Genomic DNA, 23,788 nt, shown 5'->3' on the forward strand with positions numbered 1-23,788 from the left:
AAGAAGACCCACGTTAGTCTCCACGTTAGTTACATTAACGTGAAAACTAACGTGGAAGGAAAGAGAGATGCCAACGTTAGTGGAAAAGGTGATCTCCACTAACGTTTGCGAAGCAAAAAGACCCACGTTAGCTTCCACGTTAACTACATTAACGTGGGAACTAACGTGGAAGGAAGGGGAGATGCCAAAGTTAGTGGAAAAGGTGATCTCCACTAACGTTTTCCAAGCAAAAAGACCCACGTTAGCTTCCACGTTAACTACATTAACGTGGTAGTTAACGTGGGCAAAAGTCTCACCCAGCAGCCTGACCATGCCTTCTTCAAACAAGAATAACTTGAGCCACAAAGCTCCAAATGAGGTGATTCTAGTTGCATTGGAAAGTAGGATTCAGAGCTTTCCAAGAATATATGGCACTACATGGTGGATACTACATTTGAGGGAGAAAACCTGCCCCGAAAGTGCAAAGATGAAAATGGTATCAACTGTAGTAAGGCCAGCTGACCTCTTCACCTTCCAAGAAGTATAACTCGAGTTGTAGAGCTCCAAATGATGCGCTTCCAAAGGCGTTGGAAAGTAGACATCCAGGCTTTCTAAAAATATATAATAGTATGGGGTGGACATTACGTTGAGCTTCAGAAACTGGCAATTTTCAGCCCCTGATCGCGGACATTATTGGCACTCACGTTTGCCAATAACGCCAGCCATTATGCCAGCAACCCTTCCCCTTCAAAAAGCATAACTTGAGTTACAGAGGTCAATTGAGGTGATTCAGTTGTGTTAGAAAGCTGACATTCAGAACTTTCCAACGATATATAATACTCTATAGTGGGTATGAAATTGGAGCAAAATCAGAGGCATCTTTAAGCCCCAAAAACACCAACGGGGTAGCAAGTGTGACGTTAGCCACACTAACTTCAGACTAACGTCACACTTGTAGCGTTAGTGATGCCAGGGCATTTTGGCCAGTTTCACTGACCTTTTCTTTACTATTTTTAGGGTAGTTTCATGCATTTCCTTAGGAAATAAGCTAGTTTTGGGTAGATATTCACTTACATCTTGATTCAAGCATACATTGTGCACTTTACATGATTTCATGAGGATTTTGCATGAATTTAAGGACAAATTGGATGTTGCATTTCCCATGACTTGGACTAGAACTTTGATGCACTTTATTGCTTGATTTCAGGACAAAGGAAGCAAAGAAGAACCACTTTAGTGGCTACGTTAGTTACACTAACGTTAACACTAACGTGGAATGGGAGTAACTTGCAAAGTTAATGAGAAAAGTAATTGCCAATAACCTCTCGAAGCCATCATTGCCCACGTTAAGAGTCACGTTAACTAAGTTAACGTGAACTCTAACGTGGAAGAAAGGAAATGGAGCCAACGTTAGTGACACTTAACATTATCACTAGTTGGACCAAGCTCATAAGTGGCCACGTTAGTTGCCACGTTAACTTAGTTAACGTGGCCTCTAACGTTAAGAAGAAAAGGGGGACGCAACGTTAGTGTCATTCAACTTTCTCACTAACGTTGGCCAAGTCACAAGAAGCCACGTTAACTCCCACGTTAACCTAGTTAACGTGGAAGCTAACGTGAAGAAACTAGGTGGTCGACAACGTTAGTGACACCAAACATTGTCACTAACGTTGGGATGAACACACACTATCCCCAAAAGCCACGTTAACTGTAACGTCCCGTCCAGCAAAATACCTTGCTTAAGTCAGGGTATTTCCACTAGAAAGAACATTACGTAACCTTCTCTAGTATTAACTACTTAATTATCGAGCCTTTGTATCGAGTTCGCGTTTCAGTTTTAAGAAAATGCCAGAAAATTTTGTTTTTTTTATTCATTAAGTCATAATTCAAACATTCACAAATAATAATAATCACATAAATATTATTGATAATAATTCTTATACAAAAGAGACCAAATAAAACTCAAATACAATATACTAAACCTACCCCTCTATGTAAAATAAAATCTCAAAGGACAAGAGCGAGGGAACTCTATGAAAGCAATTAAAACCATAAAGAAAGCCTACTGATCGCTCGCAGCTTCAAATTGCGTCTTCAAACCTGTCGCTGAAAGGGTGGAAAATTTGGGGGTGAGAACCAAACCACATGTTCTCAGTAGAGGTCGAGAATGCCGTGAAAGTAAAGAATAAAGCGCAAATAGTTAACTGCATTCATAGACATCTAAAAGGAAACTAACTTTCTTTAAAAGCATTAGTTAATTACTCAATATCCTAAATCCATATTTTTCTTGTAAAACTTTTAAAAGTTTCCTAGACTGTATGAATGACCAACCTGTCCCAGTCATAGGTTCATTAAGTCTATGCTGAACCTGTTTGATTTTTCATACCTTACTAGACCATAACATAAAAGAAGTTACCTACGCGGTATAAATGATCATCCTGCTCCAAGCATAGGTTCATTAAGTCTATGCTAACCAGTCAGATACTTTATACAGAACTAGACTTCCAACACAAACCAGTCATGGCCTCAGGCCCAAGCAATTCAACCAACACCCAATTCACCACAATCCAGCCAATCAATTTCAAACACAAGTAATGAGGTTCAAACACAATCAAGAGCAATTATATCAAATATAGCAATTAACAGTTAACAGAATTATTCATTTAGGCAAACCAATTACAATATGCACACCCAAACAATGTCACATAGATGCATATGATAAATGTCTAGTCCTAGTACAGGCCATGAGCTCATGTGTCGGTTAGCACCTGCATTCCTGACATTTATCCGGTCACGAGTTCACGATTTCCCGGATACGATTTTCCGTTCAAATAAATGCGCATATAATTATTAGCAGCTCTATTGAGACAGCCTCTGCTTTCTACTCGCAGGAAATATATACTCTTGGGAACGGAAAATTACTCTTGGGTTACCTCAGGGCAACAGATAAATAAACAAACATCTCTTGGGTTGCATTAAGCAACAAACAAATAATAATATCTCTTGGTTGCATTAAGCAAAATATATTATAAGCAACAAATATATATATAATATCTCTTGGGTTGCCGCAAGCAACAAACAAACATCTCTTGGGTTGCTTCAAGCAACAAACAAACAAATAATATCTCTTGGGTTGCCTCAAGCAACAGATAATCATACAATAAGTACTTTACTCTTTCCTTTTTCTTTCATAATTGCAGATTCGCAAGCGGGACTAGACCCACACCCTTGCCAACAATCTCATAGATCAAATATTCTTTTCTTAAAAGAATCATTGAAGTTATTATTATTAAATAAGCCCTGAATATTTATTTTGATTAAGTCCTTATATTTTTTATAAAAATTTGGACATAATCTCCTTTAAAAATAGGACTTATCCACCCTTACGGGTTCCTTCTTTCTCAACAATTCATCAGCCTCTTTCAGCATTTGCCATAGCAATATATTCTCAAAAACATTTGATAATTACCAACACAACTTGGCAGCCTGATGTCCATTTTGTTTTTAAAATATCAAATGAATTTGAAATTGCGCAAACTTTATATCCATGCGACCGTCTCGGATTAAGTTTCTATTAAATTAAAAATCATAATTTTTCGCTGACTATAGCTTCGGAATATAAGCAAAACCGTGACTGTTCTGCAGTGTTTTAAAACCAGAAGACAGCAGCACCATACAACATTTGAAATTTCATATAAAATCCAAATTAAATCAACTACCTTTAAAATTAATGTGGTTAAACATAACTCATCCAAATTTCTTTCTCAATTGGTTCCAGGGTCATACCATTTTTAATGAAGGATTTACGTAGCTTGGAAGTTAGGTAATTTTCTGCAGAATTCTGTTTTACAAATCATTGAACACAACCTCTTCCAAGTCCCATAACTCACTTATTAAAACATGAAAAATCCTGAAATTTAAATCACATATACTAAACATACTTAATTTTCACCTCCAATTAGTTGCATCTCAATATCTATCCAGGATAAAAATTATAAACTCCCAAAGTTACTAATTTACGAAAACAGAATCTGGCTTTTTCTGCATAATGCATCATCCTTTAAAAATTCATATCTTTAAAACTACAAGTCCAATTGTTCTGAAATTTTACGGCATTAAAATAATAGGAATAAAGTTTTATTTAAAATTGTTCCATTTCAAAATTCAAATGCAGAATTTCCAATAGAGGAATCAAGTTGCTGCTGCGTTAAACGTTCTGCAGAAAAACCAGTTTTGACATCCATGATTCAAAAATTCACCATAAATCATAAACTTAGTGAAAAAGTCTCAAATTCAGCAGTCCAGTTCCCTATATGCCCAAGCTCAATCCGGACTTGGTCCCACACAATTCCATAATCACAGAAATAGTTATAGTTTTTCAAAGTTTCCGGCTTCCTTTAAAAATAATGCAGAAAATCAAGTTTTACATTTTAATTTTGAAAAATCATAACTAGTTCTATAATTAATTCAAACTTCTCAAAATTGTGTCCCAACAACAACTTTTATTATACTTTACTCAGCCTTTACTCTTATATCATTTCGATTATCGTTGAATAACTGATTCACTTCCAAAGTCACCTTTTAATTTCAAAAAATCAGATTTTCAGCAATCTATTTAGTATTCAAAATCCAACCCTTCAAAACCCCTCAAAACCAATTCCAAATCAACCACCAACCAAGTTCATTAACATTACAATATACCAAATAACAACTCAACGGCAACAAATCCAACATAACCCATTAAAATTCAGAAATTCTCAACAATTAGTCATCAAGCAATTCCCAATCCACATAATCAATCAATATCACAAATCAACAATTCCAAATCACAACCTCAACCATTCCAATCACAATTTCAGCCACAATTCAATAATTACATAATCAATCGATTACTCACAGCTATTAAATCTATTTGCAGTTATTCAATAAACATTGTAGGCATTCTTAAATTGAAATCGTTTTAAACCCCCTACCTCAGTTAGTCGAAACCGTCGAATTTAAATGTGGCGATCCCCTTCTTTTTCCAGTTTACAATAGCTAGTACGGCCGGAACAGTAGCAGAACCTCAGTTCTTCTGGGGAAGCAACGACAATGACATCGGTGGTTCCGGATAAGGACAGCAATACCGAACAAAGACAGTAATGATTGGCAGCTAAGGAAGATCAAGAAAACGAGGCATGTTATAGTCAAGGCAATAGCAAACCAAAAAAAAAAAAAAAAAAAAAAAAAAAAAAAAAAAAAAAAAAAATAAAAATGGCATAGCAAACAAACAAAAATGGCACAGGCAGCCTCTTCTTTCTCCCCTGCGAGCTTCCTTCCTCACGCATCTCTTCTCCCTCGCGACAGTAATGACATCGCAACAGCAGCGGTGTGATGGTTCGGTGGAGGTACAACGATGGTGACGTGAAAGTGCAGCTTCGACAGTGATGAAGGTGCGACAGAGACACAGCGGCGCTACCCTTCGCGCACAAGCTCTCCTCGTGTTTGTCCTCTCACTCGCGAGCGTTCAGCTCCTCAACGGCTTCAAATCTGACGGCGATGTGACCTTGCTTCAGCGGTGGTGATGGCAAGGCGAGTTAGCAACGGCTGCACGCGATGGGCATGAATAACGGCGCAAGCGAGGTGCTGCGGCGGCGAGCTGGACGGCGCAGATGCGGCTCCCTCTTCTCTGATTCCAAGCTCTCTGTTCTCCCTTTCCATTTCTTTGTTTCTTTCTTTTGTTTGGGTGTTGGTGTTTTGGAAGAAAGGTGGGGTGGGGGCTGCGTTCTCAGGCTGGGGAAAAGGAAAAATTAGGATTAGGGTTTCTGATTTCCAATTTGGGAATTAGGGTTAGAAATTAGGGATTTTATAAAAGAATAAAGGATAGCTATGAATAGATATTTTGATAAAATTGGAAGGTAGAGTAATTTTAAAATCAAATATACTCTCTTAAAATTTTAAGAACATCATTTATCAACATATTGCTAAGTGAAATTAATTATTTCTAATTTAAATTATAAAATAAACATATTAATCACATTTTTATAAAATACAGTTTAAACTCAATACTAATTAGTTAAATTAAATGATATAACTTTTTATTATTTTTCTATCACCGAAATTTTAATTTCAATTTACAAAATATCTAATTATAATAAAATTACTTAAACTTAAAGTATTTATAAAAATCCATTTAATCATTCCTAATAAATTAATCTCTAAAAGTTCAAACTAATAAAATAAACCATAATTCATTCATATTAGAAATTACCTAAATTAAATTATATAATACTTTCATTACTAAATTTTATTTCCAAAGCATTTGAAATAACCAATTATAAAAATTACATAAGAATATTAATCAACTTAAACTCCAAATATTAATAAAACTAATTTAATTACTCTTAATTAATTAATTTATAAAATAAGATATCAAATTAATAAAATAAATCGTACCTTTTTTTTTTAGGATAATAGTTACTTAAATTAAATTATACAATTCTTTTTTTATTTTTCAATTACTAAAATTATACAAAATATTCCATTATAATTAGATTACTTAAAAATATCAATTGATTCGAAATAAAACTATCTCCGAATCTATTTATTTATTTCTAACAAAATAATTTTCTAAAATTATAAAGTTTAAACTTAATAAGATAAAATCATAATTTATTTATAATTAGATTTTCAAAAATGCGGGTTACATTAACTCCCACGTTAACCTAGTTAACGTGAAGAAGAAAGGTTATCGACAACGTTAGTGACACCAAACATTGTCACTAACGTTGGAAGGAGCCAACACAAGCCACAATGAGCCACGTTAACTCCCACGTTAACTTAGTTAACGTGGAAGCTAACGTGAGGAGAGGGATGATGAGCCAACGTTAATGACATTCAACTTTGTCACTAACATTGGAGATGGCTAGCACAGCCACGTTAGAAGCCACTTAACCTAGTTAACGTGGACTCTAACGTGGGAGCTAAGGAGCACATTGGAACGTTAGTGACAATGGTAAGTGTCACTAACGTTCTCGAAGGTTGGCAAGCCTACGTTAAAAGAGCCACGTTAACTAAGTTAACGTGGACTCTAACGTAGGGAAGGGGGAGGCTTCCCAACGTTATTGGAAAGGTGAGTCCCAATAACGTGCGCAAAGGACAAAGATGCAACGTTAGTGGTAACGTTTGTGCCACTAACGTTGAGGTTAACGTGGCTCTTACCTGGGTGAGGAACGTTAGTGAAAAAGTTGAATGTCACTAACGTTCTCGAACCCATACTTTCACTGAACGTTAACGCCACTAACGTCCTGAGCTAAAGTCTCTGCCCACTTCACATTTTCTCTCTGCAAGTAAAGCTAAGCCCAATGAAGAAGAGAACTGCTTCAAACTCAAGATCCAAAGGCCCATACCCAAGACTTGAAGAGCCAACTAGAAGAATAGAAGAGTAGTATATATAGGAGTAGCTTTGAATTAAATTGGGAGTTGAAAATTATAGGGAGCCTCTGGGCATAGAACTACTCTCTGTATTTTACTTTCTCTGCACTTCTAGTTTCATCATGTATTCTCCATCTTTGTTTTCATTTTCCAGAGCTATGAATAACTAAACCCCTTTCATTGGGTTAGGGAGCTCTGTTGTAATTTGATGGATCAATACTAGTTTTCATTATTCTTCTTCTATCTTTTCTCTTGATTTTACTTGAAAGCTTTCGATCTTCATCCAATTGGGTAGTTATCTTGGAAAAGAAGCTATTCATACTTGGATCTCTTCTGAACCTTGAAAGAGGAATGAAGAGATAATGCTAGAAATGCTTTCTCATGCTGGACCAAATTGGGTTTGGATGGACACGTGACTATAATCCTCTCAACACTTGATTTGGGAAATACATGTGGTATAATCAGTGACCATACTTCATCTCTTCTCATGAGAAATTGACCAAGGAATTGGCTATTGATCAAGATTTGAGAGATTGAATTACAAGAAATTGTAATTCGATCACTTAAGATTGCCAAGGAGATCAATGAGTGCATTGATTGAGGAAGATATGAAAATGAAATTGATCCGGAGAATGCAACATCTCCTGAGCCCAATGAACGCCCCATTCCTGATCTTACCCATTCTCTTTAATTTCAGTCATTTACTTTTATGAGCAATTTCCCCATTCCCATTTAAGATTCTGCAATTTACTTTCCGTCATTTACATTCACCTTTTATTTCTAGCATTTACTTTTCTGTTATTTACTTTCCCGCCATTTAATTTTCTGCAATTCTCAACTCAAATTCTGCTTCGCTCAACTAGAACATTCCTCTAATTAAAGTTGCTTGATCAATCAATCCCTGTGGAATTCGACCTCACTCTATTGTGAGTTTTTACTTGACGACAAATTCGGTACACTTGTCGAAGGAAATTTGTTATGAAACAAGTTTTCCGTGCATCAAGTTTATGGCGCCATTGCCGGGGATTGATTGTGCATCAACAATGATTAAATTGGAGGATAACTAGATTGAGCATTTTATTTTTTGTTTGATTTAATTTTCTGTTTGAGTTATTTACTTTCTGTTTTAGTTAATTTCTTCCCTTCCCCTACTTTTTCTTTGTTATTTACCATTCATTTCACTAACCCACTAACTGTTTGATATATTGCATCACTACACTAACAGTAATTCTGATGGATATACTTTCTGCACCTATTCTCTTTGCTTGTACTTGTTGGTTGTATGACAGGGAGAAGAAGCGGGCTTCAACTTCCTTTGATTCTGAACCTGAGAACCTTCCTTAGTCTAAGGAGGGAGGCAAGAGAAAAACGTGTAGTTGGTGCTGAAGAAGAGGAGGAACACTTTGAGGAATACTTTGAACCAAACACGGAAGAAAACATGGAAAACCATTGTGAAGAAGAAGCTCACAACCATGGCGGAAGAGGACGAGCAAATCATGCTGGGGAGGATAGAAGAGTTTTAGGCTCTTACATCAATCCAAACCCAGGAAACTGTGGAAGTAGCATTCAAAAGCCAACCATCCATGCCAACAATTTTAAACTAAAACCACAGCTCATCACCCTTGTTCAGAACAACTGTTCGTTCGGAGGAAGTGTCCAAGAAGACCCAATCAACATCTAACCACCTTCCTGAGAATATGTGACACAGTGAAGTCTAATGGTGTTCATCCTGACGCCTATAGACTGCTCTTATTTCCATTCTCACTCAAGGATAAGGCAGCCAAGTGGCTGGAGTCTTTCCCAAAGGAGAGCTTGACAACTTGGGAAGATGTGGTGAACAAATTCTTAGCAAGATTTTACCCCCCTCAACGAATCAATAGGCTGAGAGCTGAGGTCCAAACTTTCAGGCAACAAGATGGTGAGACTCTGTATGAAGCATGGGAGAGGTTTAAAGACCTAACAAGGAGGTGCCCACCAGATATGTTCAATGAATGGGTGCAGCTGCACATTTTCTATGAAGGGCTCTCCTATGAGTCAAAGAAGGCAGTAGACCATTCATCCGGAGGATCTTTGAACAAGAAGAAGACCATTGAGGAGGCCATAGATGTCATTGAAACAGTAGCAGAGAACGACTACTTTATGCTTCCGAAAGAGGGATCACAGAGGAGTGATGGAGCTAAACAATGTAGATGCACTGCTGGCTCAGAACAAGCTCATTACCCAGCAGCTGGCTGACCTCACCAAGAAGATGGAGAGGAACCAAGTAGCAGCAATCACCACTTCAGCAGAGGGAAGTCAGGAGCAAGTCAACTACATTGGTAATTCACCTGGCAAAACCATGATCCATACTCCAAGACCTACAACCCTGGATGGAGGAATCACCCAAACTTTGGGTGGGGAAATCAACCAGACCAAAGCCTTGATCAAAGATGCCCAAATCCCAACAATGCAAGCCACCAAAATTTCACATCTAGACCATATCAACACCCCAATAACAACACCTCTCCACATCCACATCAAAACCAAAATAACTTACCTCATCCTTCCACCTCTAATCACGATCTACAATCATTGGATGACAGAATCTCAAAGATTGAGAATCTACTTGAAGGCATAGGCAAAGAGATTCAAGATAGTAAAGCGTTCCGAGAAGAGGTGATGTCCAATATGCAGAATCAGGATGCTGCCATCAAGAAACTTGAGACACAAATTGGCTACTTATTCAAGCAAATTTCCAGCCACAACCTTCGCAGCAATACTAGCTCAACACAAAGGGAGGAGTGTCAGGCTATCACCCTTAGGAATAGGAAGGAACTGAAGGAAACCCCCCAGAAACCACAAGAAGAGGACTCAAATAAAGAGGAAGAAGAGCAGGACGAAGCTCGAGTTCCCACTTTGAGTTCACAAAAAGGGGAAGGAGTGCTAAAGCCAGACGCCCCAAGAGTCCCATACCCTCAGCAATTAAAGAAGAAAGGGGATGACAATCAGTTCTCGAGATTTTTGGAAATCTTCAAGAAACTGCAAATCGACATACCCTTTGCTGAAGCAATAGAACAAATGCCACTCTACACCGAGTTCTTGAAGGAGCTCATGACTAAGAAGAGAAGCTGGAAGAACAACGAGACTGTGATACTAACCGAAGAATGTAGTGCATCATTCAGCACAAACTACCCCAGAAATTGAAGGATCCCGGGAGTTTTAGATCCCTTGTATTATATGGGAAATCACAGTAGAAAAGGCTCTTTGTGACTTAGGAGCCAGCATCAATTTGATGTCGGTAGTTATGATGAGAAAGATGAAGATTGAGGAAGCTAAACCAACAAAGATGGCCTTACAATTGGCAGACCGATCGTTCAAGTTCCCGCATGGCGTCGTAGAAGATTTGCTGGTGAAAGTGGGAGATTTTATCTTCCCAGCAGACTTTGTAGTGCTGGACATGCAGAAGGAAGCCAAGGCTTCCATCATCCTGGGAAGGCCATTCTTGGCCACTGCTGGAGCTGTCATTGATGTACAAAAAGGAGATCTCACCCTGAGATTACACAATGAAAAGATGACGATCAATGTGTTCAAGGCCATGAGTTACCCACAAGAGCAAATGGGAGAGTGTATGAGGTTGGACTCACTTGAAGACGCAATGCAGGAAAATTTTGAAGAAGAAGAACCTGAAGGTATAATAGAGGAGGAGTCTACGTTTATTGAAGAGGTTGCAACAGCAGAGAGTCAAATACAAGGTGCACCAAAGAAGAGAACGAAAAGTCAGAAGTACCCAAACTTGAACTCAAAGCATTGCCACCCTCTCTCAAATATGCATACTTAGGAGAAGATGAAAATTACCCGTAATTATAAGCTTATGCCTCAGCCAAGATCAAGAGGATGAACTGCTCAAAGTACTGCGAAACCACAAAGATGCCATTAGTTGGACTCTTGCTGACTTGAAGGGGATAAGTTCGGCCATATGTATGCACAAGATACTGCTGGAAGATGATGCCAAACCATCCATTCAATCCCAAAGGAGGTTGAACCCAATCATGAAGGAAGTGGTACAGAAAGAAGATATGAAGTTATGGCAGGGAGGAGGTAATTTACCCGATCTCAGCAGCCCCTGGGTTAGCCCCGTGCATGTTGTCCCAAAAAAGGGAGGAATTACCGTGGTTCCTGATGAGCGGATAATTTATACGCTTTTTGGCATTGTTTTTAGTATGTTTTTAGTAGAATCTAGTTACTTTTGGGATGTTTTCATTAGTTCTTATCTTAAATTCACATTTTGGACTTTACTATGAGTTTGTGTGTTTTTCTGTGATTTCAGGTATTTTCTGGCTGAAATTGAGGGACTTGAGCAAAAATCAGATTCAAAGGTTGAAGAAGGACTACTAATGCTGTTGGATTCTGACCTTCCTGCACTCAAAGTAAATTTTCTGGAGCTACAGAACTAAAATGGCGCACTTCCAATTACGTTGGAAAGTAGACATCCAGGGCTTTCCAGCAATATATAATAGTTATACTTTGGCCGAGTTTAGATGATGTAAAAGGGCGTTGAACGCCAGTTCTACGCTGTTGTCTGGAGTTAAACGCCAGAAACACGTCACAAGCCAGAGTTGAACGCCAGAAATACGTTACAAACTGGCGTTCAACTCCAAGATTAACCTCTACATGTGTAACATTCAAGCTCAGCCCAAGCACACACCAAGTGGGCCCCGGAAGTGGATTTATGCATCAATTACTTACTTCTGTAAACCCTAGTAACTAGTTTAGTATAAATAGGACTGTTTACTATTGTATTAGAGATCTATGATCAGTTTTATGCTATCTTAGACTTTCATGGGGGCTGGCCATTCGGCCATGCTTGGACCATTATCACTTATGTATTTTCATACGGTAGAGTTTCTGCACTCCATATATTAAGGTGTGGAGCTCTGCTGTTCCTCAAAGATTAATGCAAAGTACTACTGTTTTTCTATTCAATTCAACTTATTCCGCTTCTAAGATATTAATTCGCACTTCAACCTGAATGTGATGAACGTGACAATCATCATCTTTCCCTATGAATGCGTGCCTGACAACCACTTCCGTTCTACCTTAGATTGAATGAGTATCTCTTGGATCTCTTAATCAGAATCTTCATGGTATAAGCTAGATTGATGGCGGCATTCATGAGAGTTCGGAAAGTCTAAACCTTGTCTGTGGTATTCCGAGTAGGACTCTGGGATTGAATGACTGTGACGAACTTCAAACTCGCGAGTGCTGGGCGTAGTGACAGACGCAAAAGGAGGGTGAATCCTATTCCAGTATGATCGAGAACCTCAGATGATTAGCCATGCTGTGACAGAGCATTTGGACCATTTTCACAAGAGGATGGGATGCAGCCATTGACAAGGGTGATGCCTCCAGACGATTAGCCATGCAGTGACAGCGCATCGGACCATTTTCCAGAGAGGATAAAAAGTAGCCATTGACAACGGTGATGTCCTTACATAAAGCCAGCCATGGAAAGGAGTAAGATTGATTGGATGAAGACAGCAGGAAAGCAGAGGTTTAGAGGAACGAATGCATCTCTATACGCTTATCTGAAATTCTAACCAATGAATTACATAAGTATTTGTATCCTTATTTTCTATTTATTATTAATATTGAAAACTCCATAACTATTTTATATCCACCTGACTGAGATTTACAAGGTGACCATAGCTTGCGTCATACCAACAATCTCCGTGGGATCGACCCTTACTCACGTAAGGTTTATTACTTGGACGACCCAGTGCACTTGCTGGTTAGTTGTATCAAAGTTGTGAATGAAAAACGATTTATTAAGACGTGCGTACAGAGTTTCTGGCGCCGTTGCCTAGATCACAATTTTGTGCACCAAGTTTTTGGCGCCGTTGCTGGGGATTGTTCGAGTTTGAACAACTGACGGTTCATCTTGTTGCTCAGATTAGGTAATTTTCTTTTTTTTTTATTTTCAAAAATTTTTCAAAAACCTTTTAAAAATTTCTCATCTGTTTTCGAAAAAAAAAATAAAATAAATCTTTTCAAAAATATATTTTTCTTCAGAATTTTTAAGAATGAATTCTAGAGTTCCATGAAGCATATTGAAGCCTGGCTGGCTGTAAAGTCATGTCTAATTCTTTTGGATAGGGGCTTCCAACCATCAGCATAGAGGCAAGTTAATTGGAATGTTAGCCGTGGCATGTCTGAGTTACATACTAAAGCTTGGCTGGCTATTAAGCCATGCCTGACCCTCGATTGGAGCTTTAGACTAAGAATACAAGATTCCTGGAATTCATATTAAAAAAATTTTGAAATCCTTATTTTCTTTTTCCTACATGTTCTTTCGAAAAAATATACAAAAATCCAAAAAAATTAGAAAATCATAAAAATCAAAAAAATTTGTGTTTCTTGTTTGAGTCTTGAGTCAGATTTTAAGTTTGGTGTCAATTGCATATTCATCTTGCATTTTTGAAAAATTCATGCATTCATAGTGTTCTTCATGATCTTCAAGTTGTTCTTGGTAAGTCTTCTTGTTTGATCTTGATGTTTTCATGTTTTGTGTCTTTTCTTGTTTTTCATATGCATTCTTGCATTCATAGTGTCTATACATTAAAAATTTTTAAGTTTGGTGTCTTGCATGTTTTCTTTGCATTAAAAATTTTTCAAAAATAAGTTCTTGATGTTCATCTTGACATTCAAAGTGTTCTTGATGTTCATCTTGACGTTCGTAGCATTCTTGCATGCATTCATTGTTTTGATCCAAAATTTTCATGCATTGAGTCTTTTTCATGTTTTTCCCTCTCATCATTAAAAATTCAAAAATAAAAAAAAAATATCTTTCCTTTTTCACTCATAAATTTCGAAAATTTGAGTTGATTTTTTCAAAACTTTTTAAAATCTAGTTGTTTTTATGAGTCAAATCAAATTTTCAATTTAAAAATCTTATCTTTTTCAAAATTTTTTCAAAAATCAAATCTTTTTCATTTTTCTTATTTATTTTCAAAATTTTAAAAATATTTTTCAAAAATCTTTTTCTTATCTTTATGTCCTAATTTTCGAAAATAACATCATCAATTAATGTTTTGATTCAAAAATTTCAAGTTTGTTACTTGCTTGTTAAGAAAGATTCAAACTTTGAGTTCTAGAATCATATCTTGTGATTTCTTGTGAATCAAGTCATTAATTGTGATTTTAAAAATCAAATCTTTTTCAAAACTAATTTCAATCATATCTTTTCAAAAAATCTCTTTATCTTATCTTTTTCAAAATTTGATTTTAAAATATCCTTTCTAACTTCTTATCTTCTTATCTTTTCAAAATTGATTTTCAAATTTGTTTCAACTAACTAACTAACTTTTTGTTTGTTTCTTATCTTTTTCAAAACTACCTAACTAACTCTCTCTCTCTAATTTTCGAAAATATCTTCCCTCTTTTTCAAAATTTCTTTCTAATTAACTAATTATTTTAATTTTTGATTCTCGAAAATCACTAACCTTTTTCAAAAACTATTTTCGAAAATCACTAACTCTTTTTCAAAAATTATTTTCAAAAATTCTCTCTCTCTCTTATCTTCTTTTATTTATTTATTCATCTACTAACACTTCATCTCACCCAAATTCGAACCCCCTCTTCCATCTGTGTTCGAATTTTTTCTTCTTCTTCTCTTCTACTCACACAGGGACCTCTATACTGTGGTAAAAAGGACCTCTATTATTATTATTTTTCTGTCTCTCTTTTTCATATGAGCAGGAGAAAGGACAAGAACATTCTTGTTGAAGCAGATCCAAACCTGAAAGGACTCTGAAGAGGAAACTAAGAGAAGCTAAATTACAACAATCCAGCAAGCACTTTCAGAAATTTTCGAACAGGAAGAGGAGATGGCAGCCGAAAATAATAATAATGCAAGGAGGATGCTTGGTGACTTTACTGCACCTAATTCCAATTTACATGGAAGAAGCATCTCCAGTCCTGCCATTGGAGCAAACAATTTTGAGCTTAAACCTCAATTAGTTTCTCTGATGCAGCAGAACTGCAAGTTTCATGGACTTCCATCTGAAGATCCTTTTCAGTTCTTAACTGAATTCTTGCAGATATGTGATACTGTTAAGACTAATAGAGTAGATCCTGAAGTCTACAGGCTCATGCTTTTCCCTTTTGCTGTAAGAGACAGAGCTAGAGTATGGTTGGACTCTCAACCTAAGGATAGCCTGAACTCTTGGGATAAGCTGGTCAAGGCTTTCTTAGCCAAGTTCTTTCCTCCTCAAAAGCTAAGTAAGCTTAGAGTGGATGTTCAGACCTTCAGACAGAAAGAAGGTGAATCCATCTATGAAGCTTGGGAGAGATACAAAGGACTGACCAAAAAGTGTCTTTCTGACATGCTTTTAGAATGGACCATCCTGGATATATTCTATGATGGTTTGTCTGAATTAGCTAAGATGTCATTGGATACTTCTGCAGGTGGATCCATTCACCTAAAGAAAATGCCTGCAAAAGTTCAAGAACTCATTGACATGGTTGCTAATAACTAGTTCATGTACACTTCTGAGAGGAATCCTGTGAGTAATGGGACGCCTTTGAAGAAGGGAGTTCTTGAAATTGATACTCTGAATGCCATATTGGCTCAGAATAAAATATTGACTCAGCAAGTCAAATGATTTCTCAGAGTCTGAATGGAATGCAAGCTGCATCCAACAGTACTCAAGAGGCATCTTCTGAAGAAGAGGCCTATGATCCTGAGAACCCTGCAATAGCAGAGGTAAATTACTTAGGTGAACCTTATGGAAACACCTATAACTCATCATGGAGATATCACCCAAATCTCTCATGGAAGGATAAACAAAAGCCTCAACAAGGCTTTAATAATGGTGGAAGAAATAGGTTTAACAATAGTAAACCTTTTCCATCATCCACTCAGCAACAGACAGAGAACTCTGAACAAAATACTTCTAATTTAGCAAACTTAGTCTCTGATCTATCTAAGGCCGCTATAAGTTTCATGAATGAAACAAGGTCCTCCATTAGAAATTTGGAGGCAAAAGTGGGCCACCTGAGAAAAAGGATCACTGAAATCCCTCCTAGTACTCTCCCAAGCAATACAGAAGAAAATCCAAAAGGAGAGTGCAAGGCCATTGACATAGTTAACACGGCCGAACCTGGAGAGGAAGGGGAGGACGTAAATCCCAGTGAGGAAGACCTCCTGGGACGTCCAGTGATCAATAGGAGTTTCCCTTTGAGGAACCAAAGGAATCTGAGACTCATCTAGAGACCATAGAGATTCCATTGAACCTGCTTATGCCCTTCATGAGCTCTGACGAGTATTCATCTTCTGAGGAGAATGAGGATGTTACTAAAGAGCAAGTTACCAAGTACTTTGGTGCAATCATGAAGCTGAATGCCAAATTATTTGGTATTGAGACTTGGGAAGATGAACATCCCTTGTTCACCAATGAACTAAGTGATCTGGATCAACTGAGATTGCCTCAGAAGAAACAGGATCCTGGAAAGTTCCTAATACCTTGTACCATAGGCACCATGATCTTTGAAAAGGCTCTGTGTGACCTTGGTTCAGGGATAAACCTCATGCCCCTCTCTGTAATAGAGAAACTGGGAATCTTTGGGGTGCAAGCCACTAAAATCTCATTAGAGATGGCAGACAATTCAAGAAAACAGGCTTATGGACAAGTAGAGGACGTGTTAGTAAAGGTTGAATGCCTTTACATCCCTGCTGATTTCATAATCCTTGATACTGGGAAGGATGAGGATGAATCTATCATCCTTGGAAGACCTTTCCTAGCCACAGCAAGAGCTGTGATTGATGTTGACAGAGGTGAATTAGTCCTTCAATTGAATGAGGACTCCCTTTGTTTACAACTCAAGGTTACCCTTCTGTAAATATGGAAAAGAGGCACAGTAAGCTTCTCTCAAAACAGAGTCAACCAGAGCCCCCACAGTCAAACTCTAAGTTTGGTGTTGGGAAGTCTCAACAATGCTCTGAACATCTGTGAGGCTCCATGAGAGCCCACTGTCAAGCTATTGACATTAAAGAAGCGCTTGTTGGGAGGCAACCCAATTTTTATTTATCTAATTTTATTGTTCTTTCATGTTTTATTAGGTTCATGATCATGTGGAGTCACTAAATAAATATAAAAATTGAAAACGGAATTAAAAACAACAGAAGAAAAATCACACCCTGGAGGAGGATCTCACTGGCGTTTAAACGCCAGTAAGAAGCATCTGGCTGGCGTTCAACGCCAGAACAGAGCATGGTTCTGGCGCTGAACGCCCAAAATGGGCAGCATCTGGGCGTTTGAATGCCAGAATTGCACCCTGGAGAAGAGCTGGCGCTGAACGCCCAGAACAAGCATGGTTTTGGCGTTCAACGCCAGAAATAGGCAACAAATGGGCGTTCAATGCCCAGAACAAGCACCAATCTGGCGCTGAACGCCCAGAGTTGTGTGCAAGGGCATTTTGCATGCCTAATTTGGTGCAAGGTTGTAAATCCTTGAACACCTCAGGATCTGTGGACCCCACAGGATCACCTCAGGATCTGTGGACCCCACAAGATCCCCACCTACCTCCACTCACTTCTTCTCACCCCTCTTTCACACAATCCCATAAACACTCTTCCCCAAAACTCTTCACCAATCACCTCAATCTCTCTTCCCTATAACCACTTCACCACTCACATCCATCCACTCTTCCCCATAAACCTACCTCATAAACCCCACCTACCTTCAAAATTCAAAATCAATTTCCTACCCAAAACCCACCCTTATGGCTGAACCTTACCCCCCTCCCTTCCCTATATAAAGCCCTCCATTCTTCTTCATTTTCACACAACACAACCCTCTCTTCCCCTTCTTGGCCGAATACACCCCTCCCCCCTCTTCTCCATGTTTTCTTCTTCTTCTTCATCTATTCTTTCTTCTCTTGCTCGAGGGCGAGCAATATTCTAAGTTTGGGAATCCTCTAGAAAAGGGAAAGGGAAGACAAAAGCTTCCACCTCTGAGTCATGGGAGATGGAAAGATTCATCTCCAAAGCTCATCAAGACCACTTCTATGATGTTGTGGCCAAGAAGAAGGTGATCCCTGAGGTCCCTTTCAAGCTCAAGAATAATGAGTATCCGGAGATCTGACATGAAGTCCAAAGAAGAGGTTGGGAAGTTCTAACAAACCCCATCCAACAAGTCGGCATCCTAATGGTTCAAGAGTTCTATGCCAATGCATGGATCACTAGGAACCATGATCAAAGTAAGAACCCAAACCCAAAGAATTATATTACAATGGTTCGAGGGAAATACTTAGATTTTAGTCCGAAAAATGTGAGGTTGGCGTTTAACTTGCCTATGATGCAAGGAGATGCACGCCCCTACACTAGAAGGGTCAACTTTAATCAAAGGTTGGACCAAGTCCTCATGGACATATGTGTGGAAGGAGCTCAATGGAAGATTGACTCCAAAGGTAAGCCAGTTCAATTGAGAAGACTGGACCTCAAGCCTGTGGCTAGAGGATGGTTGGAATTCATCCAACGCTCCATCATCCCACTAGCAACCGATCTGAAGTTACTGTGGATCGGGCCATCATGATTCATAGCATCATGATTGGAGAGGAAGTAGAAGTTCATGAAGTCATCTCCCTTGAATTCTACAAAATAGCTGAAAAGCCCTCTCCTGGGGCAAGGCTAGCTTTCCCTCATCTTATTTGCCATCTATGTTACTCAGCTGGAGCTTTCATAGAAGGAGACATTCCCATTGAGGAAGAGAAGCCCATCACTAAGAAAACGATGGAGCAAGCAAGAGAGCCCATTCATGGATCTCAAGAGACACATGAAGCTCATCACCATGAGATCCCGGAGATGCCTCAGATGCATTTTCCTCCACAAAATTATTGGGAGCAAATCAACACCTCCCTAGGAGAATTAAGTTCCAACATGGGACAATTAAGGGTGGAACATCAAGAGCACTCCATCATCCTTCATGAAATAAGAGAAGATCAAAAAGCAATGAGGGAGGAGCAACAAAGACAAGGAAGAGACATAGAAGAGCTCAAGGACATCATTGGTTCCTCAAGAAGGAAACGCCACCATCACTAAGGTGGACTCATTCATTGTTCTTACATTCTCTGTTTTTCATTTTCTCTATGTTAAGTGCTTATCCATGTTTGTGTCTTCATTACATGATCATTAGTAGTTAGTAACTATGTCTTAAAGTTATGAATGTCCTATGAACCCATCACCCATCTTAAATGAAAACTGTTTTAATTCAAAAGAACAAGAAGTACATGAGTTTCGAATTTATCCTTGAACTTAGTTTGATTATATTGATGTGGTGACAATGCTTCTTATTTTCTGAATGAATGCTTGAACAGTGCATATGTCTTTTGAAGTTGTTGTTTAAGAATGTTAAATATGTTGGCTCTTGAAAGAATGATGATAAGGAGACATGTTATTTGATAATCTGAAAAATCATAAAAATGATTCTTGAAGCAAGAAAAAGCAGCAAAGAACAAAGCTTGCAGAAAAAAAAGGGCGAAAAAAATAAAATAAAATAAAAAAAAAAGCAAGCAGAAAAAGCCAAAAGCTCTTAAAACCAAGAGGCAAGAGCAAAAAGCCAATAACCCTTAAAACCAAAAGGCAAGGGCAATAAAAGGGATCCCAAGGCTTTGAGCATCAGTGGATAGGATGGCCTAAAGGAATAAAATCCTGGCCTAAGCGGCTAAACCAAGCTGTCCCTAAACATGTGCTTGTGGCGTGAAGGTGTCAAGTGAAAACTTGAGACTGAGCGGTTAAAGTCAAGGTCCAATTCAAAAGAAGAGTGTGCTTAAGAACCATGGACACCTCTAATTGGGGACTTTAGCAAAGGTGAGTCACAATCTGAAAAGGATCACCCAGTTATGTGTCTGTGGCATTTATGTATCCGGTGGTAATACTGGAAAACAAAGTGCTTAGGGCCACGGCCAAGACTCATAAAGTAGCTGTGTTCAAGAATCATCATACTGAACTAGGAGAATCAATAACACTATCTGAACTCCGAGTTCCTATAGATACCAATCATTCTGAACCTCAAAGGATAAAGTGAGATGCCAAAACTATTCAAGAGGCAAAAAGCTACAAGTCCCGCTCATCTGATTGGAGCTATATTTCATTGATAGTTTGGAATTTATAGTATATTCTCTTTTTTTTACCCTATTTGATTTTCGGTTGCTTGGGGACAAGCAACAATTTAAGTTTGGTGTTGTGATGAGCGGATCATTTATACGCTTTTTGGCATTGTTTTTAGTATGTTTTTAGTAGAATCTAGTTACTTTTAGGGATGTTTTCATTAGTTTTTATGTTAAATTCACATTTCTGGACTTTACTATGAGTTTGTGTGTTTTTCTGTGATTTCAGGTATTTTCTGGCTGAAATTGAGGGACTTGAGCAAAAATCAGACTCAGAGGTTGAAGAAGGACTGCTGATGCTGTTGGATTCTGACCTCCCTGCACTCAAAGTGGATTTTCTAGAGCTACAGAACTCAAAATGGCACGCTTCCAATTGCGTTGGAAAGTAGACATCTAGGGCTTTCCAGAAATATATAATAATCCATACTTTGGCCGAGTTTAGATGACGTAAAAGGGCGTTGAACGCCAATTCTACGCTGCTGTCTGGAGTTAAACGCCAGAAACACGTCACAAGCCAGAGTTAAACGCCAGAATTACATTACAAACTGGCGTTCAACTCCAAGATTGACCTCTACACGTGTAACATTCAAGCTCAGCCCAATCATACACCAAGTGGGCCCCGAAAGTGGATTTATGCATCAATTACTTACTTCTGTAAACCCTAGTAACTAGTTTAGTATAAATAGGACTGTTTACTATTGTATTAGAGATCTTTGATCAGTTTTATGCTATCTTAGACTTTCATGGGGGCTGGCCATTCGGCCATGCCTAGACCATTATCACTTATGTATTTTCATACGGTAGAGTTTTTGCACTCGATAGATTAAGGTGTGGAGCTCTGCTGTTCCTCAAAGATTAATGCAAAGTACTACTGTTTTTCTATTCAATTCAACTTATTCCGCTTCTAAGATATTCATTTGCACTTCAACCTGAATGTGATGAACGTGACAGTCATCATCATTCCCTATGAACGCATGCCTGACAACCACTTCCGTTCTACCTTAGATTGAATGAGTATCTCTTGGATCTCTTAATCAGAATCTTTGTGGTATAAGCTAGATAGATGGCGGCATTCATGAGAGTCCGGAAAGTCTAAACCTTGTCTGTGGTATTCCGAGTAGGACTCTGGGATTGAATGACTGTGACGAACTTCAAACTCTCGAGTGCTGGGCGTGGTGACAGACGCAAAAGGAGGGTGAATCCTATTCCAGTATGATCGAGAACCTCAGATGATTAGCCGTGCTGTGACAGAGCATTTGGACCATTTTCACAAGAGGATGGGATGCAGCCATTGACAAGGGTGATGCTTCCAAACGATTAGCCATGCAGTGACAGCGTATCGGACCATTTTCTAGAGAGGATAAAAAGTAGCCATTGACAACGGTGATGTCCTTACATAAAGCCAGCCATGGAAAAGAGTAAGATTGATTGGATGAAGACAGCAGAAAAGCAGAGGTTCAGAGGAACGAATGCATCTCTATACGCTTATCTGAAATTCTAACCAATGAATTACATAAGTATTTCTATCCTTATTTTCTATTTATTATTAATATTCAAAAACTCTATAACTATTTTATATCTGCCTGACTGAGATTTACAAGGTGACCATAGCTTGCTTCATACCAACAATCTCCGTGGGATCGACCCTTACTCACGTAAAGTTTATTACTTGGACGACCTAGTGCACTTGCTGGCTAGTTGTATCGAAGTTGTGAATGAAAAACGATTTATTAAGACGTGCGTACAGAGTTTCTGGCGCCATTGCTTGAGATCACAATTTCGTGCACCAGTTCCCAATGAGAAGAACGAACTAATTCCTACAAGGACAGTCACAGGATGGCGGCTGTGCATAGACTACAGGAAGCTCAATAAGGCTACACGAAAAGATCATTTCCCCCTTCCATTCATGGATTAGATGTTGGAAAGACTCGCAGGGCACGCTTATTATTGTTTTCTCGACGGTTATTCAAGATATAACCAAATAGTGGTTGATCCCAAAGATCAAGAGAAAACCTCAGTCACTTGCCCTTATGGAGTGTTAGCCTACAGGCGCATGCCATTTGGGCTATTGATGGGATATTTCTGCGGAAAAATGAATTTCTCCAAAACACCCAAATCTAACCGGCAAGTGCACCGGGTCGCATCAAGTAATAATAACTCACGGGAGTGAGGTCGATCCCACAGGGATTGAAGGATTGAGCAATTTTAGTTTAGTGGTTGATTTAGTCAAGCGAATCAAGATTTGGTTGAGAGATTTGTGATTTGCAGAATTTAAATTGCATAGAAAGTAAAGGAAATGGGTGAATTGCATGAAATTAAAGAGAACTGGAATTTAAAGTGCTGAATCTTAAAGAGCAAGAAATTAAATGGTAGAAACTTAGAACGCAAGAAATGTAAATTGCAGAATCTTAAAGTGCAAGAAATGTAAGTGGCTTGAATTGTAAAGGGAATTGGGAGTTGGATTTGCAGAAATTAAACAAGGAAAAGTAAATTGCAACAAACAGAGAAGTAAAGGATGTCTTGAATCGAACCAGATCTTAAAACAGAAATGTAAATGAGCATGAAAATTGTAAACAGGGAATGGGAAATGGGAAATCCGGATCTCAGGACCCAAGAGACTAGAAAACCAAGTCTAGATCTCAATGCCTTCCTAGATCCAACAAGAACAATTGCAAAGGAAATGTAGATTGCAAAGAAAGTAGATGAAAAGCAATTAACCGAAACTGAAATTCAATTAAGCAGAAAATTAAACAAGATCCCAAGGTGAGATTGAAACAGAAGTTCTTCAATTCTCCACCCAAGATCCAAGACAATTGTAATTGAAATTGAAAGCAAGAAAACTAAGAGGAAGGGAATTCAATTCTCCTTCCCCGAGACTTAGAAATTTAAAATTCACTCAACACCAAAACTCTCCGAAAACTCTCTCTGAAAACTCAAAGGAAAAGCTCTCCGAAAAACTTAAATCCTATGCTATTTATACACTTTCTTCAAATGGTCTTCAAGCCTTCAATTGGGCCTTTGCTCTTGATGGAATTGGGTTGATAGAGGCCTTGGTTGATTGCTCTTGGAGTTTGGAGAAGAACCGAATTGAACCGGGTTGGAATCATGAAAGCTTGAGTAAAAGTTGGAGTAAAAGTTTGAGGCTAACTTTTACTCCAACTTTTCACATCAGCCACCCTCCTTTGCTGATACCAACGTTGGGGCAAAAGTTAGGGGTCTAACTTTTGCTCCAACGTTGGCCTCCCTTGCACAT

General features: G+C 38.4%; 1 long non-coding RNA gene and 2 other non-coding genes across 3 annotated transcripts; all 3 read right to left on the reverse strand.

Annotated features, from left to right (window-relative positions):
- Nucleotides 1-1,880: 1,880 nt before the first annotated feature.
- On the reverse strand, nucleotides 1,881-5,039 carry LOC140180351 (uncharacterized). The gene is made up of 2 exons (XR_011874363.1): nucleotides 4,953-5,039; nucleotides 1,881-2,085 (listed from the first exon to the last, which is right to left on the reverse strand). It is a non-coding gene; the product is annotated as an uncharacterized lncRNA (long non-coding RNA).
- Nucleotides 5,040-9,270: 4,231 nt separating this feature from the next.
- On the reverse strand, nucleotides 9,271-9,377 carry LOC112761102 (small nucleolar RNA R71). The gene has a single exon (XR_003181513.1). It is a non-coding gene; the product is annotated as a small nucleolar RNA R71 (small nucleolar RNA).
- A 6,273-nt stretch (nucleotides 9,378-15,650) lies between these two features.
- On the reverse strand, nucleotides 15,651-15,758 carry LOC112760679 (small nucleolar RNA R71). Its single transcript, XR_003181109.1, has one exon. It is a non-coding gene; the product is annotated as a small nucleolar RNA R71 (small nucleolar RNA).
- Between the last annotated feature and the right edge of the window lie 8,030 nt (nucleotides 15,759-23,788).

This window comes from Arachis hypogaea, chromosome 16, assembly GCF_003086295.3.
Source record: "Arachis hypogaea cultivar Tifrunner chromosome 16, arahy.Tifrunner.gnm2.J5K5, whole genome shotgun sequence".
NCBI classification, from domain to species: domain Eukaryota; kingdom Viridiplantae; phylum Streptophyta; class Magnoliopsida; order Fabales; family Fabaceae; genus Arachis; species Arachis hypogaea.